The sequence below is a fragment of the Bombina bombina genome, chromosome 11 (assembly GCF_027579735.1).
Source record: "Bombina bombina isolate aBomBom1 chromosome 11, aBomBom1.pri, whole genome shotgun sequence".
In the NCBI taxonomy this organism is placed as follows: domain Eukaryota; kingdom Metazoa; phylum Chordata; class Amphibia; order Anura; family Bombinatoridae; genus Bombina; species Bombina bombina.
The window spans coordinates 130,641,347-130,660,763 of record NC_069509.1 but is presented as its reverse complement, the minus strand read 5'-3'; positions in this window follow the sequence as shown (position 1 = coordinate 130,660,763).

Below are 19,417 nucleotides of genomic sequence, written 5' to 3'. Positions count from 1 at the left end.
TTGAACAATCATAACCGGAAAAATAACATCACAGGTAGGGGCGTCCCTGAATCTGTATCTCCTACCGTCCTTAATTGTTGCCTACAGGACTTATTTTGCATTATAAAATGAACATCCACTACTCCAGAGGTGATCATGGAGAGGGCTCACCGGGCCCTAGGACCCTCCACCCAAAGTGCTTCCGCTCAATGTCATAGTGTATTTTCTAAATTATCAGGATAAAGAAGAAATACTAAAGAATGAAATGACGAAGATGCCTATCACACATGCTGTATGCTCCATACAAATTTTCCCAGGCATTAGGCCTATCATACTTTAAAAGCGATGGGAACTCAAATTTATTACAGAGGCCATAGGGGAAGCCAAAATTGCCTACCGCTAGGGGTTATAGCACATTATGGATTTTGACACTGTACTTAGATTGTTTGTTTTTATTCAATATATTTTATTTGCTATTGTGAAGTGGAAGCACACCCGTAGCCTTTGAACATTTTTCTGTTTCTTAGAACACTCTACATTTACCACACATATATATCCCTTATCTCCTCTTATACCCTAGTTGATTAACTATCATCACTTCACACTTAAGTTCACCTTTCTTGACACAACCACCAGCTGTTGTATTACCTTACCTATACACCCATCCAGAGCAGGTTATCAACTAGTGGTTCTCATTAGCCCTTCAGGCAGTCTTTATAATATTGCAATAAATGTACACTTAAACGCTGTCCTTCCATCTCCCTCTCTATTCCCCTAACTTCTTTATAAGTAACCAGAAACAGGGTCCCCAATTTCTCTACCATTTCTCACATCTTCCCCCCCCCATTTTTTTTTTTTGTGATGCAATCTTCAAATAGATGAGACAGTCCCTAATTCTAACCATAAACACAAAGGGTTTGAATGTTCCTGAGAAGAGGTCCATGATGATTAGAGATTTATGCAGACTCCAGGGCGACATCATTTTCCTACAGGAGACTCACTTTAAAAAAGGCAAAAGAACCACAATGGTTCTACAAACAATTCCAAAATGCTTATTTCTTCTCTGGTCCTTGCAAACAAGTTGGGTAGGTATATTACTAAAACACAACATCCTGTTCCAACTACTACACCTTGAAAAATACTTAGATGGCAGACTACTTGATTTAGTGGGCCTCCTATATGGTAGACTGGTGACCCTAGTGAACATGTATTTCCCTAACCAAAACCAACAGTTATTTCTTAAAAAGGTGATAGACCAAATTCTATCTTGTCTCAAAGGGATTTTGTTTCTGGGGAGTTTTTAATGTCCCTATAGACCAAGGACTGGACACTTCGGGAGGAGTAACACACATCTCCTGGAACACTCAATATCAACTCCAAAACCTTTAGTACATGATGATCAGGAGAGAATTTATAAAAGCAAAAGCTAAATTACAAAAATCCCTTCGCAATCTCTACAACTCTTTTTTAGGAAAAATATCCACTCTAGATGTCAGAATAAGTTGCATCACAAAGATAACTCAATCACAGACTCCCTAAACCAAGCCAGAGTAGATCCAAAACAACATGCTTAAAGAACATTCAAAAATTGCCATTTTGGCTAAAACAACAATTTTACGAAACAAGTAATAAACCGGGTCATTTTCTGGTATATACTCCAACGTTCACCTAAATTTAAACAAATCAGAACATTTCAATCCCTCAACCAACCATGGTCCAATTTAGACAAACATGCCCCTTAAATATTCAACCCCAAAAAAAATAATATATAAGCCCCTTTCATGTTTGGGGAGAATTAGTTTGGTGAAAATAAACATATTACCCAGCATTTTATACATCTAACTAGCATTGCCCATACCTCTCCCACCTTCTTGTATCAAAAAAATTACAAACAGCCCTAGAACAATTTATCTGGCAAAAACTCAAACCTAGAATACCTAAAAACACCCTATACCTGTCCAAAGAATTAGGAGACCTTGGGGTACCTAACCTGCATCTTTATAGATTGGCTACAATATTACAGAGATTAATAGATTGGTGTCATAATTCCCAACACAAAGCTTGGGTACATCTAGATGCTGACATATTAACATTGTGCATTATTGGCAAACTAGCCTGGATTCCCCCTGACATTTGCAATTATCCCACTTCGGACTACCCCCTCTTATCAGAATTATTTTATCAATGGGACAAATGAATTAACCCCAGCACATACTGTATATCTCCTCACGTCCTTCCCTAATGACACCTTATAAACACAACCCGGACATTCCCTTTCTCACTAACAATACAGACATACTACTCAGACAGCACATACACCATTGTATCATACATATGACCATTATAGATGGCAAACTACAATAACCCTGGATTTAATAAACTTAGACGTAGCAACTTTCTCATCTTGGTTCAACGTCATTCAATTCCAACATTTATATAGTAAACTCACCCCTAAACAGAACATATTACGCCCACCTAATCTGTTCAAAATCTTATGCATGTTGGAAACTCCACCCAGACAATCTCCATTTTGTATAAGCTTTTGCTTACCCAAAACAAAACTTCCATACTATCTTATACACATAAATGGCAATAGGAACAAGGTAAACAAATAGATCGGAAATCATGGGAATTTTTTTTTTATAACCACAAGCACATTCATCACCAGATGGTACCTCAAACCTGACAGAATAAAACGTATCTACAAACACACAATTGGGAAGTGCTGGAGGGGGTGTGTTGAGGACGGTACTCTCCTCCATATCTGGTGACACTGTCCCAAGCTGGGGAACTTTTGGGAGGAGATAACAATTTCTATATCTGCTGCTTTAGAGGTCATAGTCCCGCCCATTACTGGATATAATGTTATTTCACTTCCTTCCAAAACTAAAAAATATTGCAAAGAAATTTCTCCTAAAGATAATGATCAGTGGTGCAAAGCTTTTGATTCCACAGAAGTGGAAAAAAAACCAAAACACCGACTAGTGATGACTGGAGGCTTCATGTGCCCAAACTTTTTCATGTAAAGAGATACCATTACCTAAAGTCAGGGTCTACAGAGATACATGAGAATATGATAGAGCTATGGAAAACTATAGGAGACTGAGCAACATTTGAATATTTCAATCCTGGCTACTTTTCTTCTCCTTACCCAAGCTCTTCGCTCCCATATGCACCACATATTTAGAATAGGATATAGTAATCATTATACTCCCCCCTTTTTCCTATTTCTTCCCCCTCCCTACTGCTGCTGGATTGTCACATCTACAGACTAAAGGGTATTCTTTCAAGGTACATACCTAGAACAATAGGTTACACCTTTTTCCCTTTACAATTCAAGATAGACTCTTGCATCTGATGGAATCTAGAGACTGATTTGCAATAGTCATAATTTGTCACTGTTCCTTACTTTGATTTATATTACTAACTTAATGTTCGCTTTTTGCTACCCAACTGATGGTAGCCACTTTTGGGGTATGTTGTATTATAGTCTGTTCTTCAGATATGAACCAATTTATTGGTAGGATTTGTTTTTATCTTCTTGTTAATATACAAGGGCTTACAGCAAGGACTCAACTTCCTAACTGGAGTGACTATTCTCCTCCGGGATTGTTACAATGCATGGGTGGTAGTTTCCCCATTTACATTTCTTTATTTCTTTGTCAGTCATTTTCTTTTGTTGTTCATATGCATTAACCTACTTGTAACTCGTAAAGCTTTAGTAAAGTTTTAAAAAAAAAAATTAAAAAAAAAAAATATATATATATATATATTTTTTTTTTAATTTATAGTTTTGATAGATAAATAAAATAAAATTCTCCCCTTTAAATTGTTCCCAATTATCCATTTTACCTGCTGGAGTGTATTCAATTGTTTACAAATAGCTCCTTTACCCTTATTTTGGCATTTTAAATAGCTGATTTAGCCTGTGGTATCTCCACCTATAGTAAACATGTATATAATAGAGTCTAGGCTATTGAATAACCTAAGTAAACACATCCAGCAGAATAAATTACACTCCCAGTGGGGTACAGGATAGTTAAGTAATAAAATGATAATTTTCCATAGTTATCTCTAAGTATTGAGCTTTGGTTTCCAGACAAATATAAGATAAGGAAGTATGTGTGTGTACACAAAGTGATAACATAATGAGATCTGATATTACCTGAAACTCAACCCATTATAATAGGCTGTGGTTTAAAAGCACAAAAAAGCTATTTCATATACACAAATAAACCTGAAAATGAAATTTCTCATACATTTTATACTCTGCAGCTGGTATAACAAGTCACTGAAAAAACATTAATATAAAAACAATTTTACAGTGTACTGTCCCTTTAAGGGGTTATGGTTCATGTATATATTTTTTAAATGTACAAAGCAAATAAGTTTTATAATTGTGATTAAGCTTTTAAGACATTTTTTAAATGTCTTAGGTATATCTTTCCTTTCTTCTGTATTATAGAGTAACAACTAGAGAACAGAATACCAATCTCCTGTGCACTTATTTTTGACTGATGACTTTTTAAGACACACATGCTGGTTCTATATCATCCACTCTAAACTGTTTGTCATCTAAAACAATATCAAAGCATGATCTGTGCCAGTGGATATACTGTAATATAATCCAGAGAGCCCTTGGGTATGAATCCAGGAAAGGACAATGATTGGCAGAACAGTGTGCCAGGGTTATTTATATTGCATTGCAATCTGATTATAGTCTTTGAAAAAAAATAATAATAAGACTGGACACCAATAGTTTATAAGAAGCATCATTTATATCCTTACTGTTATATAGTAATTTGTCACATATATAGTTAATACTATTTGTTTAATCCACAATTTATATTTGCCTACATATGTTCGTTTGTTACAAGTCCCATACACAATACTACCAATATGCACCAAACACTGTAACAAGTTTAAAAATGATGTTATCAAGTTACGTCTAGAAGAAATGCCCTGGGGCCGAAGGTGTTAACTCTCTGGCTGCAAGGAAAGAGGTCATTCAACTCTCTAGTGCTGTTTGAAATATTCATATAATATTTATAGAAGCTGGAGACAGATTAACTGACTCACAACCTGAGACAAGAGAACGGATAGGGCTATGCTGCATCACTTTCAAGCGCTTCAACATTTATGCATCACGTCCCTTTAATAATTTCTTATTAGCAATGTGATGGTTATGATGACAGTAGTGTATTTATTTTCTTGCACGACAGTGCATATATCATTGAACTCATGGTCATAATACTCGCTTTAAATTACAAGTTTAATATACGCACTGTTGTTAACGAGTTTGGACTTAGCCTGCATGGAGGCTCATCCCCTATAAAAACCGTTCATTCGCTTAGAAAGATAATAAGCAGCAAGGTCTAGATTTACAGTTTATAAGAAGTTTAAAAGAAGTTAAAACCTGTAAAATGTTATTATGTGTATTGCCTAGAAACTTGTATCCACTTTTTTGTGAACAGTTCCCTCGAAAATGGAACCAGTCCCCCATACCTGTACATGATATCACATAGTCTTCATATTTACATATGTATATGTAAAAGTGTGTTGGAAATAGAAGTGAAAAAGGATTTACCAGTGAAGTAAAAAATTTGAATTTCTGTCATGACGTATAAAAATTCAGACAAAAAGTTACTTTATTTGGCCGCTAGCTTCTGTCTAAACTGAACGCCTCCAGCCGCCCTTGGGAAAGGTCTTTTTTTTTAACATTTGCACCTCTTAGCCAATAGCAGTGCTAGCCATATGGCACAGTGACATTGGATTGGATGGAAGATGGAAACGTTACTTCATTGAATAATTACTTTTGTTGAAATTGCCGAGGGTGGTCAGAGGCGCTCAGTTTAGGCAGAAGATTGTGGCTAAATAAAGGTACTTTCTGTCTGCGTTCTTTATACTTCATGACAGAAAGTCTCCTTTATTTTTAGAACTGGTAAATCCTACCTTTACTGAACTTCGTAACCCAAAACTCCCTCAATGAAAAAAATTATTATTTTGCACATATACACACACACACACACACAAACACACATTATATATATATATATATATATATATATATATATATATATATACACACAGTATATATACACAGTATATATACACACGGCTGTAATCAAAATTATTCAACCGACATTGCAAATCAGGTTTATTGTCAACATTTACAGACTTTCAACTGTTTGCAATGAACAAATCTAACAAAAGTAATTGAAATAGCTCAACACAAATGCTTCAATTGGTTTCCCCAAATTCAACTGATAATGCAACTTTTAATGAATTCTGCAGTCTCAAAATTATTCAACCCCTTGAACAGCACAAATATGCAAAACAGGTGTTGTCTCAAGCACACCTGATGCAACTAATCAAGGGCTTCATCAGTTGCCCCAGGTGTGCTTGAGCTAGACAACATGAAATACCTGAACTGGCTAGGCCGGGGTTTATTGAGTGACACGTTTGACTGCATCTTATACATATGGCTAAGTCAAAAGAATGGTCCAAAAAGTTAAGAGAAGCGATCATTGCCCCTTCATCAACAAGAAACAGGATACAAAAAAAGATAACGAAGGCACTTAATGTTCCTAGAGACACTGTGGGAATCATAGTTTGCAAGTTCAAAATTAAAGGAACGGTGGTTACACTACCTGGATGGGGAAGAAAAAGGAAGCTATTAACGGCTGCAACCAGATTTCTGAGAAGGTAGAAAAACCCTTGAGTGACCTGCAGAAATACTTAGTGGCAACAGAGACTTTAAGAGCTTAAAGCCTAGATCTATCGGCAGCTACATTTTCGGCTGCTTTTCTGCCCAAAACTGGAACTTTTCGGACCAAATGATCAGCGGTATGTCTGGGGGAAGAAGAATGAAGCATACGCTGAAAATAACACTCTGCCTACAGTTAAGCATGGTGGTGGCTTGGGGATGCTCTGGGACTGCTTTGCATCCTCTGGCACTAAAAACCTGTAGAGTGTGGAAGACAAGATGGATTCATTAAAGTTTCAGGAAATCCTAGGAGAAAACGTCATGCTGTCTGTGAGGAAGCTGAAGCTGGTGCTTCATTGGACCTTCCAAAAGGACAATGATCCCAAGAATACCTAAAATTCCACAAAGGCTTGGTTGCAGAAGAAGTCCTGGAAGATTCTATAGTGGCCATCACAGTCACCTCACTTGAACCCCATAGAAAATCTCTGGTGGGATTTGAAGAAGGTGGTTGCAGCACGCAAAACCCAAGAATGTTACTGAACTGGAGGCCATTGCTAATGAGGAATGGGCAAAGATTCCACAGGGACGCTGTCAGAAGCTGATGTCTGGCTATGCATCTCGTTTACAGCAGGTCATAACGACAAAAGGGTGCTCTCATAAGTGATAAAGATGCTTGCCAAGAAGGGGTTGTATAACAGAATCTGCAGAATTCATTAAAAGTTGCATTTTCAGTTGAATTTGGGGAAACCACTTGGAGCATTTGTTGTGTCGAGCATACATTATTTATATATATATATAATAATGTATGCTTTTTTATATATAATAATGTATGCTTATTTTATTTTATTAAAAGGGCTTCCCCATAAAATAAAATAAGCATACATTATTATATATATAAAAGCATACACTATTTATATATATAATAATGTATGCTTTTTTAGATATAATAATGTATGCTTATTTTATTTTATGGGGAAGTCCTTTTAATAATTGCAGAACGGAAAATTTATATACAACAATTTTTGACTGATCTCCATGATCCGTAGATGGTAAACAGCTGATAGGCCTATCATTAAGTGATCTACGAATATATAACAACCAAAGAGCAGGTCTATTAGCAGAAGCCTTCTTTCCTCTTGAGAAAGCACAACCGTTGCATGGGTAAAACGCGTTTAGTTTTTTTGTCTCTCCACGGCCATCATAGAAAAACTGACATACTCCAGATGCGAACATCGGTTACCTGTTTAATCGGCAAGGACTCTGACTACAGGGAAACATCGTAAGCACAGAGATTCAGGAGAGCCGTATGGCGTGAACTATGTGGATACATTACATGCTTTTAACTATTATTTGTTTGTAAGTGCAATTGTATTTGTGCATTTTTGTGTTAAGAATAAATAATACACTTAGATCGGGATGTGCTGTTGTTCCTTTTTGTATTGAGAACTTTCCAGTGAGAGGTGTGAGGAAATCCCTCTATACAATCCAGCTGCACCCAACTTGGATTAATATCATAGGATTTGTGCCCCAGGAAGATCCTCATCGTAGCATTCTTTCCTCTTGGTTAGGAGCTCAATCCTTTGAGGATTGTTTGTGGACAAATACTAGACATGTGCGTTTCGTTCTGAATTCGGAGATTACCCTATCAACGAAACTAAACTAATCCGAATGCATTTGTACCGAATAAATCCAAATTAGTTTGGATTTATTCGTTACGTTCGAAATGTAATATTCAAATTAGAATGTAACATTCTAATTCGAATGTCACATTCGAATGTGTTTAATTTGAATGTGACATAAAATTTTGCCAGCGGTGTGGCATTATGAAGTAGCCGGGTGGGGGAAGTGTAATATTTTCCAATATATCATTTTCTGCTTTCCAAAACAGAAATGTATTGTATCATTTAACATAAATGTATTTAATGATAATTTGTGTAGTTCAAATTGAAAATTTTTAATATTAGCTCATATTGCTTAATATTGGCTAAAATTTTAGCTGGGTGGTCAGTAAAATCAGCTTGGTGGTGCACCCCTGTTAAAAAGATCCTGAAACCTATTTTTTCCAATAGAATGAAAGCTTTTTCTATTGGCTGATTTTAATTTCAACGTGCAAATCAGCCAATAAGAATGCAAGGTACCCCTATATATTTTTTAAAGGTAGTAGTTGTTTTTTTTTTTTTTATAAAGGTAGGGTTAGTCTATTTTGGGTTAACTTAGGTGGTGTTAGGTTAGGGGGTTAATATGAGTTGGGGGGCTTGCGGTTTTGGGGTTAATAGTATAGTTGGTTACTTTACATTGGGGGGCATTGGGGGGGTATTGGGTTACTTTGTGTTGGGGGGCTGGCAGTTTAGGGGTTAATAGAGATGGGCTTATAGCGATTTGGGTTAGTGTTTTTTCCTTTTATTTCTCCATTGACTTCTATGGGGGAAAAGGTTATCGTGATATTGTTATTTCGGCTTTTTGTGTGCGTCAGGTTAGCATTTTGTATTTTCAACTCGTAATACCAGTGCAAACCCGATGCACGGAAAAAAACATTTATTGTTAGCTAATTAGCAATCCATTTGTAACCTAGCCCTTATTGTTGACAATATACACCTGCTTTGGGTAGAGTTGGAGGTGTATAAATACTTAGATTATTAACATACATAATCACTTGGCTTGAGAAAGAGATGCACAGAAACATACACAGACGCATGCACACACACACACTTTTCTAAAGGATTGTGATTGGACCCTATCTTTGTTCTTTTGGTATTTTTTGTTAAGAAAGTATACCTAAATATGCTCAAGAGCAACAATGCAGAAATCAAAGCTGGCTGGTAATTGGTAGCTATGCACAAGTCTCTTGTCATTGGCTTGTCAAACCTGTTCATCTAGCACATAGTAGTGCTTTGCTGCTCTGGAGCTGACTTTAACTATGTGTTTAACCCATTTGAAGGGGTTGACTGCTAATGACGGTTCAGAGCCGTCATTACCACTCAACTACCTTTTTTGTAATATGGGCAATTGGGCCTGCATAGTGACAGGCATCGCCGGGGCTTCCCATTACGTGCGTTGACGTCACGCGCAATGACGTGATGACGTCACCGCACAACTTTATTTAAAATTGTCAATACAAAGTATAGGGAAAGGGGGCATGCTGCTTAGAAACCTGTATCTCAGGGATATAAGCAGCTACATCTGGGGGGAAAAAAATAAAAAAGTAAAAAAAAAAATGTTTTTTTAAAATAGTAAAAAACAGAAAAATATTAAATTCAGCTTAGCACTCAAACGGTTAACACATACAAAAAATGTAACTTGTATGCACCTTTAATTTCTTTAAGCTTATGAGCAAAATAAAAAAAAATGTTTTAGGATTTTTAGACACTCAACTCTTCAATAACCATAAAATATTTTATTTTCCAGTAATATAAATGTGAATTTAGAGTTTGAACTTCTAGGGCTAAAGTAGAATGTAATAAATCACTATATGATTATTACTCTGTTCATCCTTTCCTACCCATATATTTTGGAAATTCATCTACTAATTAAGGCTTTCCTTAAAGGGACATTAAACACTTTGAGATGGTGATATAAAATGATAAATTGCATATTTAAAAAAAATCTTTGCAATATCCTTTCATTATTTATTTTGTCCCCTTTTCCTAAAATTTCATTCAGACAATTGTGACCTTTTCAGCTCCTGTTATATTCCACACAGTCATTGGCTGCACAATCTAACGATTTATTTATAACTATCTCTAATTGGCCACAGAAGAGAAACCTAAGTTACAACATGGCAGCTCCCATTGCTTTATAGACACTAAAACTTTACACTTATTTTTTCAATATTTAAACAATTTATTAATCTTTTAAAAAAAATCTACACATTATTCTCAGACTAATCTTTTCTTTGAATGCTTAATTCTATCAAGTATTTATTTAGTGTGTAATGTCCCTTTAACTCTCCTCTAATTCATATCAGAACTCCCCCCCCCCTCCCCCCCACTGAGACTTAGCGAATGTGAGCGGATGCCGCAGAGGGAGGGAAGCTATCAAGTTTTTCATTTCACGTGTCATGGGTTAGTGCTTGTCAGTTATTTGCAGGTCATCCAGACTAATGAAAATCCTCTGTTCCCCCCTTACCCTCTGCACTAAATTCATTAAGTGCTTTACCCATTCTCTTCCTAGCCCTGCAGACTTATCCTAATCCCTTTACTGTTTAACTTGTCATTGGTTGACTCTAATCACCCTTATTTTTTGTACTGAAATAGTTAATGCCAAGTTTTGTCCTTCTGTGAATATCTAATTACTCTTTAATACCATGCATGAAGCTCAAAACATAACCCCTTAATACATTGCTAACATACATAAGGATCTAGACAAATAGTTGTGTTTCCCGATAATCAGAAGGATTAAAACAAAAATAAAAGCTATGTATACAACTGTATCCAAACAGGTTTTAAATCTGAAGCAGGTCAGAAAATGTTGTGCTCTAAACTGCACCTGTATGTCAGCACTTTTATGCAAAACTGATTAAAGGGATATAAAACCAAAAATATTTCTTTCATGATTCAGATAGAGCATGAGATTTTAAACAAGTTTCTAATTTACTTATATTATAACTTTTTCTTCATTCTCTTTATCAAAGCTTCAACTGATAATACGATGGAATCCGCTTGAATCTCGCGTCATATTCGACGCAAATTGAATCCGCTGTAATTAAGAAAGCATCAACATCGTCAAATGTTGAAATGTGTGACGTAATGTACGCTCCCGCGATCTCAATCCAACGAAGATCGATGCTTGTGTCATTCCAGATGTTTCGAATTCACATTCGACTCTATTTTGACCCTCTTCCCAATTTATCAAACATTCAACAGGCTCACATCTTTTGAGCCGCAGCGTATCTATCATTCAAACCGCCACCCTTGAGGCCGCAAATTGAAATCAATGGGAGTCTGAAAACCCAGAAAGATTATGTTAGATGCTGCAAGAGAATGAAGCTTTTTAAATATTTATTTAAATTAGAAAGTTGTTTACAATTGTATACTCTTTCTAAATCACACAGACAACAAAGACGCATGTTCAGTATCTAAATAATATGTTAAATAATAATATTATAATCACATGTAATTTCAAGGGACAGATTCATTTCAAAAGTAGCTTTAATGACAGGTAATGTCTGTCTGGCAGCAGGACAAGTAGCTATATGGATACAATTAAATAAATACATTACATACTATTGCTAACTTCCTTTTTTTATCAATCTAATTTCACCATGTTTAACGAATGTAATACAAGTCCCACTGCATTTCTCAGCAAACTTGACGCAATACTTCGCACCAAATTGGACGCAATACTCAAACTCCTAAACAACCCACAAACTAGTGACATTTTCCACCACTTTTGATTGGGAAATGCATAATCACACGCTTTATGACATCAGCCAATCTGATTTAAATATACATTATATACTATCACTAACGAATCAAATTGCTCGATACTTGTGTGATTGATCACTGATCAGAACTTGTAAGTGCCATTTGTTACATTGCGTAATATACTTTGAAAGTATGTATATGTGAAATTAGTATGAAAGTTAAACATTGATGATGACATTAGGACACACAGTGTAATATTTTTGACAATGATTTTAAAAATCGATTGATGTTTGATTCAATATAATCTTAAAATGATAGCTCAAAGGGATAGTCCACCTAACATTGAACTGTCATGAATCAGATACAGCAGAAATTAAAATCACCTCTTTATTGTCATGATATTTTCAGTGTTTTTCTTCCTTCTCTTGAATTTTATTTTCATTAAGAAATGTCATCTTTTATACCAGCCCATTTTAGAACACCTGTGTAGGGGTGGTGTTTCAAACTAGACTGCAATCAGGAAGGGTTACACAGGTGCAAAGAGAAAACTTGCCCAGCTCTTAAAATATTCATTGATTGCAAATAAATACATATGGTACCCTGATTATATGTTATATTTGCATATTATTCTTGCTAATAATAATAAAATATTTACACTATATACATATAGTGGTATAAATAAACACAGAGATATGAAAGACAACATTGTTTAGAACAAAATAAAATTTATGGACATGTAAATTTGTTTGGAAAATTTTCTAACATAACACATATATATATATATATATATATATATATATATATATATATATATATATATATATATATATATATATATATATATATATACAAGTATGTGCAAAGATATATGTACAAATTCTAGCATTAATAATCATTTAAAAAAAAAAGAAAAAAACAAGAGATCGTCATATCATGATTTCTAGAAATACAAATACACATCAATTCATGTGAAAATATCATATATCAGATTTTTTGTATAACAAATAAATAAAACAATGAGATATTATTGCTTGTTCATGGACATTAATGATTTGGTTTAAATAAAGTTGGAAAAAGCAGAATATCCGCAACATCGATGACTGTTATTTATCAACAGTCTGATGTTTATTGCTCCGTACTTGATGCGCGTGTTTTTGACAGAATTTTTAATAAATATGGGCATCGTATGAGGATTCGCGGCAGCCATGTCTGGCGGGAGTATAGACTCCAGCGAATGCAACGAGATTGACGCTTTGATAAATCGGCCCCTTGGTATCTTTTGTTGAAAAGCAGGGATGTAAGCTCAGGAGCGTGCACGTGTCTGGAGCACTATATGGCAGCAGCTTTGCAAGAATATGTAGTGTTCCAGATGCCTACCTAGGTATCTCTTCAACACAGAATATCATGGGAACAAAGCAAATTTGATAATAGAACTAAATTGGAAACTTTTTTAAAATGGTTTGCTCTATCTGAATTACAAAATACATTTTTGGGGTTTCATATCCCTTTAAGATAAGTATGAACCAGACTGTATCACAGCTATTAACTGAATCTTTGGAGTGCAATTTTCTACAACTGCAAGAAGCTATAAATAAGCAAGTTATTGTCTGTGACATTTACTTTATTATCTTCATACATATGTTAAAAGGGTCCAAGCAGAGACAATAAAAATATTATAATAAATAAATACTTTCTGACTATAAATTTATCACAGATATTAAAGCACCATTAAATACAGTAGGATTGCATATTCAGCATATCTACAATAAAAATATAATGCAAAAGTACAGTCTAAATTTAAGCAGTAGATATTTTTTTTTTACAAATGTCAGTTATCTTTCATGTATCATGTGACAGCCATCAGCCAATCACAGACACATATATGTAAACACTGTAAAAATTTTGCACATGCTCAGTAGGATCTGGTGCCTCATCAAGTGTGCATATAAAACAACTGTACAAAATTTGAAAATAGATAAAAATTGGAAAATTGTGTGTTCAGTCTGAATCATGAAAGTTACATTTTGACATTAACTTGCTCAGTAATATGTTTTCTTTGACCTGTTAGTTTGTTTATACAACCATTTTGCTGGTTCCCTGATTAGAGCTAAAGAGCACAGAGGTCTATTACTTTAACGGACTTGCAGAATCTTATTTCTATGACTTGAGCAAAATTAGTTTTTTTCAACTTTTCATGATATCTTTTTTTAGTACATAAAGCATTAAATGCCCTATATATTGCTTGTTGCTAACTTCAAATAATAATCAAACACAACAAAAAAACAGACAAACAGGAAGTTGGGTAAAGACCTTATAGGTTGAATTTATTAACAGATTCAAACCTCAAATTACATTAGCGTTATAACTTAGTTGGAGGCAATTGTCCCCTAAAACTATAATCCCTGCTAAGAAGGTTGGGGCCGAGACACAAAAGGGGGCTGCTGCAGCCTGCAGCCCATCTACAATGCCAATAACACGTCAAGGACATTTCACAAGATCTTTGGCCCACCACAAACCGGAGGAGCACCACCAGGCACGCACTTGGGGACATCGCTAACTCCGCAATGACCGTCACTCTCTACTCACACTGTCAAAGCCAAGGCCCAAACCAACCACCCATCTAGGATGTCGCTACTAACTCCAAACCTTATAAGGACAGTCTAGTCAAAATTAACCTTTCATGATTCAGATAGGGCATGCAATTTTAAATAGCTTTCCAATTTACTTTTATCATCAAATTTGCTTTGTTCTCTTGGTATTCTTTGTTGAAAGATAAACCTAGATAGGCTCATATGATTATTTCTAAGTCCTTGAAGGCCTCACTTTCCTCAAAAACTCTGCCCAGGCCCGCAAAGGTGTTAAACACAAAGTTAAAGTTCTCTGCGGCTCCTGAGCAGAAACTGCCCCTGACCCATATCAGCAGCACTAGTTGCACAACCCAGCTGTGCAAGTAAAGATGCTGATTGACTCAGCTGCAGTTTCCGCTTGGGACCAACAGTTCTCTGCAGCTCCTGAGTGGTACTTTAACTATCGCCTAGATTACGAGTCTTGCGTTAGCCTTAAAAAGCAGCGTTGAGAGGTCCCAACGCTGCTTTTTTCCTAGCGCTGGTAATACGAGTCTTGCAGGTACAGGTGTACCGCTCACTTTTTTTCCGCGACTCGAGCATACCGCAAATCCACTTACGTAAATTGCGTATCCTATATTTTCAATGGGATTTTCCTAATGCCGGTATTACGAGTCTTGGAAAAAGTGAGCGGTACAGCCTCTCCTGTCAAGACTCCTACCGCATTTAGAAGTCAGTAGTTAAGAGTTTTATGGGCTAACGCCGTAACATAAAACTCTTAACTAAAGTGTTAAAAAGTACAGTAACACCCATAAACTACCTATTAACCCCTAAACCGAGCCCACCCCCACATCGCAAACACTTAAATAAAAATTTTAACCCCTAATCTGCCGACCGGACATCGCCGCCACTTTAATAAATATACACCCATAAACTACCTATTAACCCCTAAACCGCCGCCTCCCGCCTCGCAAACACTAGTTAAAAAATCTGCCGTCCCTAACATCGCCGACACCTACCTACAATTATTAACCCCTAATCTTCCGCCCCTAACGTCGCCGCCACTATAATAAAGTTATTAACCCCTAAATCTAAGTCTAACCCTAACACCCCCTAACTTAAATACAATTTAAATACATCTAAATAAATATTCCTATCATTAAATAAATTATTCCTTTTTTAAACTAAATACTTACCTATAAAATAAACCCTAAGCTAGCTACAATATAACTAATAGTTACATTGTATCTAGCTTAGGGTTTATTTTTATTTTACTGGCAAATTTGTATTTATTTTAACTAGGTACAAAAGTTATTACATAGTTATTAACTATTTAATAACTTCCTAGTTAAAATAAATACAAATTTACCTGTAAAATAAAGCCTAACCTAAGCTACAATTACACCTAACACTACACTATAATTTAATAAATTACCTAAATTAACTACAATTAATTACAATTAAATTAAATAAACGAAATTACTAAAAAAAAAACCACTAAATTATAGAAAATAATAAAATAATTACAATTTGTTCAAACTAATTACACCTACTCTAATCCCCCTAATAAAATAAAAAAGCCCCCCAAAATAAATAAATCCCTACCCTACACTAAATTACAAATAGCCCTAAAAAGGGCTTTTTTGCGGGCATTGCCCCAAAGTAATCAGCTCTTTTACCTATAAAAAAAAAAATACAATACCCCTCCCAACATTACAACCCACCACCCACACAACCAACCCTACTCTAAAACCCACCAATTCCCCCTTAATAAAACCTAATACTACCCCTTTGAAGATCACCCTACCTTGAGACATCTTCACCCAACCGGGCAGAAGTGGTCCTCCAGAGGGTCCGAAGTCTTCATCCTATCCGGGCAGAAGAGGTCCTCCAGATGGCCAGAAGTCTTCCTCCAGGCGGCATCTTCTATCTTCACCCATCCGGAGCGGGTCCATCTTCAAGACATCCAACGCGGAGCATCCTCTTCGTTCGACGGCGACTGGAACAATGACGGGTCCTTTAAATGACATCATCCAAGATGGCGTCCCTTCAATTCCGATTGGCTGATAAAATTCTATCAGCCAATCGGAATTAAGGTAGAAAAAATCCTATTGGATTGAGCTCGCATTCTATTGGCTGTTCCAATCAGTTTTAGAATAGGGTTGGGTGTGTGGGTGGTGGGTTTTAATGTTGGGGGGTATTGTACTTTTTTATAGGTAAAAGAGCTGATTACTTTGGGGCAATGCCCCGCAAAAAGCCCTTTTAAGGGCTATTTGTAATTTAGTATAGGGTAGGGATTTTTTTATTTTGGAGGGCTTTTTTATTTTATTAGGGGGATTAGATTAGGTATAATTAGATTAAAATAATTGTAATTATTTTATTATTTTCTGTAATTTAGTGGGGGGGTTTTCCGTACTTTAGTTTATTTAATTTAATTGTAATTAATTGTAGTTAATTTAGGTAATTTATTTAATTTTAGTGTAGTGTTAGGTGTAATTGTAGCTTAGGTTAGGTTTTATTTTACAGGTATATTTGTATTTATTTTAACTAGGAAGTTATTAAATAGTTAATAGCTATTTACTAACTATTGTACCTAGTTAAAATAAATACAAAGTTGCCTGTAAAATAAAAATAAATCCTAAACTAGCTACAATGTAACTATTAGTTATATTGTAGCTAGCTTAGGGTTTATTTTATAGGCAAGTATTTAGTTTAAAAAAGGAATAATTTATTTAATGATTGGAATATTTATTTAGATGTATTTAAATTATATTTAAGTTAGGGGGTGTTAGGGTTAGGGTTAGACTTAGATTTATGGGTTAATAAATTTATTATAGTGGCGGCAACGTTGGGGGCAGCAGATTAGGGGTTAATAAGTGTAGGTAGGTGTCGGCGACATTGGGGGCGGCAGATTAGGGGTTAAGAAATATAATGTAGGGTTCAGCGATGTTGGGGGCAGCAGATTAGGGGTTATTAAATGTAGGTAGGTGTTGGCGACATTGGGGGCGGCAGATAAGGGGTTAAGAAATATAATGTAGGGTTCAGCGATGTTGGGGACAGCAGATTAGGGGTTCATAAGTATAATGTAGGTGGCGGCGGTGTTCGGAGCGGCAGATTAGGGGTTAATAATATAAAGCAGGTGTCGGCGATGTCGGGGGTGGCGGATTAGGGGTTAATAAGTGTAAGATTAGGGGTGTTTAGACTCTGGGTTCATGTTAGGGTGTTAGGTGTAGACATAAATGTGTTTCCCCATAGGAATCAATGGGGCTGCGTTAGGAGCTGAACGCTGCTTTTTTTACAGGTATTAGGTTTTTTTCCAGCCGGCTTTGCCCCATTGATTCCTATGGGGAAATCGTGCACAAGCACGTTTTGCCAGATTACAACTACCGAAAGCAGCGCTGGTATTGAGGTGAGATGTGGAGCTAAATTCTGCTCTACGCTCACTTTTTTGCGGCTAACGCCGGGTTTCTAAAGACCCGTAATACCAGCGTTACTGTAGGTGAGCGGTAAGGAAAAACTGTGCGTTAGCACCGCACACCATTACCGACAAAAACTCATAATCTAGCCGTATGTGTTTAACCCATTAGGGAGATTAAACACATAGGGCTAGATTACAAGTGGAGCGCTTTATATCGCTTTCATGAAAGCGATATTAGTGCTCCACTTTGTAATACCAGCGCAGGATAATGTGCACTGGTAGTACAAGTTAGCCACAATGCAAATGTGAGCTTGTGTTCGCATTGCTAGGAAGTATTGTGCTCACGAGAGCACACTTTTATAGGTTTCTATGGGAGCCTCGTTTTGATAACACATACATATATACAGTATGTATATAAGCATCTACATCTATATTTACTGGGTACACACAGTTCCCATTGACCACAATGTAACACCCCACTCTCACCAACTTTAACCCCAAAATACTGCCTAGTGCAGTAATTTTATTAAAAAATAAAGATGCTGCCATCTTTATTTTTTAATAAACTACACTAGACAGTATTTTGGAGGCATTTGGGGCAGATTTATAAAATTAACCAGAGTTCTGATCTCTGGTTAATTTTCTAAGCGCTAATTGCTACCGTGAGTTTGTGGTAGCAATAACTATTCACTTGTAATGGCTGGTTAATTATCTTGCTCGCACATATGACCGTTTGGGGGAGCGCGATAATTTATGGCGCCACTTTTCAATTCTCTAATTAATGAGAGCATGGCATTTTTTTCACAATAATAGTCTTTTACACCAGTAAACACACAACATATTTCTGCAAAATTTCATGCACAATTACTCAATTTATTTACTGAATTTAAGAAATTGAAAAAATGAAAACAGTAAATGTGGCATATGCAAATTTTGGAAACCCTTCCATTCAGTACTTCGGAGCACCCAACAGCTACCATAATTTTTCCAGTTTAATGTAGGATTTTCATTGTTTATGAGCTCTGCCCTGCTGTCCCTCCCATGGCTTCCCTTTTAGGAACTGTCCCAGCTCTTCCCATGGCTTGGTCAACTCTGTTCATGGCTGGCTTGTCACCGCAATGCCCCCCCCCCTCTGGTTACAGCTCTGCCATTAAAACACTTGTAGCCACCTCCCACAATTCTTCCTGGAACTGTTGGAAAGTTTGTTACTTAGCAATTGCTTTTGGCAGAAATCACAGCCTCCAAAAACTTTTTGTAGCCACCTAACAGTCTTTTTTATGTAGCTCAAGAACAGACCATACTCTCTCTACTGTGCCTTACTTTAGACTTCAAATGATGTTCTTTAAGTTTTATTACATTTAAGCTTTTCACTTTCTGTTTTGTATTT